Genomic DNA, 1,256 nt, shown 5'->3' on the forward strand with positions numbered 1-1,256 from the left:
AAGTAGATTTAAGTGGAAAATTATATAATTTCTTTTATCAGTTCCATCAGATTATCACACTTCGCTCCTGACTTCTGTCATGAAAAATGAAAACTGAATTCTCACAGGACGAGTATTTTGGCATACGCGTGTTCTCGAAACGACATATATAGCGAGGGTGCGAATTGGTTCTCGTAAGTTTTGGCGCCGAACGTGAGAAAAAAAACAATCACGTCCGTCGAGGCGGAATTGAACCACCGACCTATGGATAGCTATAGCCACTACAGTCCACCGCTCTACCAGCTGAGCTATCGACCAAGCTGAGTTTTTCCCAAAATTTATAGCATGTGGCCTAATGAATTTAAATGATTATTTTTTCACAGATTTTATGAGATCCAGATATTTAATTTCATTTTTTAGATATTTTGTTTCAGAGTTGACAACATGAAACTTATTCTAGTCACGTCATTGTTGCGCTTGTCCCATCTCAGTGGTCTCCAAATTGAGGTGCGCGTACCCCAGGGGTATGCAAAGTGATACTTGGGGTACACCAAGTTTCCCTTCAAAATAATGTACACAGTATTTTGACTGTATAGAACTGTAATTCTAATTCAAAATGTAAATTTGTAATTTAATTTAAATGCATGTATATTGTTTAAAATAAATAATAAATAATTTGAGTTTTGACTACACATACATATATTATTTACAATTATTTTCGTCTTAGGAGTACGGGATCAAAAAGTTTGGAGACCACTGTGCTATCTTAGTTGAGTTCAAATTGCTAGTCTGCAATTGCGATTATTTTGTACTGTGCATTAAATTAATTTAATCTCCAAAATGCCAAAAAGAAACTGTGTTTACTGATGAATTAAAACAGGATTATCCGTTTTTGAAATAAGTTTGTGATCGTGTTGACAAAGTGAAACGTAAACTGTGCTTTCAGAATTTTCAGTAACTCATGGTGGGCGTTCGGACATTAAAAATCACGTGAAATATGCGAAACATAAGGCATGTCTATTAGCGGAAGGAACTTCCTCAAATATATTGTCATGTTTTAATGATACCGATTGAAGTGACAAAGAATTTTTAAAGAAAGTTCACACTAGTAATAAATATTAATAGGTTCTTAATAATAAGGCATGTTCAAGTTGAGTTATTAAAAATTTCTTTTAACTCGTTTTTTGTTAACAACTTTTTTATTTAGTCTTTTCAATCAAGGTAGGCTTTATTCTCTGTTACGACTATTTTCTCAAAATTGTCACCGTTTGAAAAAA

At 33.4% G+C, this 1,256-nt stretch overlaps 1 non-coding gene across 1 annotated transcript; it reads right to left on the minus strand.

Moving 5' to 3' along the window:
• Nucleotides 1–213: 213 nt before the first annotated feature.
• Nucleotides 214–297, minus strand: Trnay-gua. Its single transcript is given in 2 exon segments — nucleotides 214–249; nucleotides 261–297. It is a non-coding gene; the product is annotated as a tRNA-Tyr (tRNA).
• Nucleotides 298–1,256: the final 959 nt, after the last annotated feature.

The sequence above is a fragment of the Centruroides sculpturatus genome, unplaced genomic scaffold (assembly GCF_000671375.1).
Source record: "Centruroides sculpturatus isolate CEXI.00-Female unplaced genomic scaffold, Cexi_2.0 scaffold2863, whole genome shotgun sequence".
NCBI lineage: Eukaryota > Metazoa > Arthropoda > Arachnida > Scorpiones > Buthidae > Centruroides > Centruroides sculpturatus.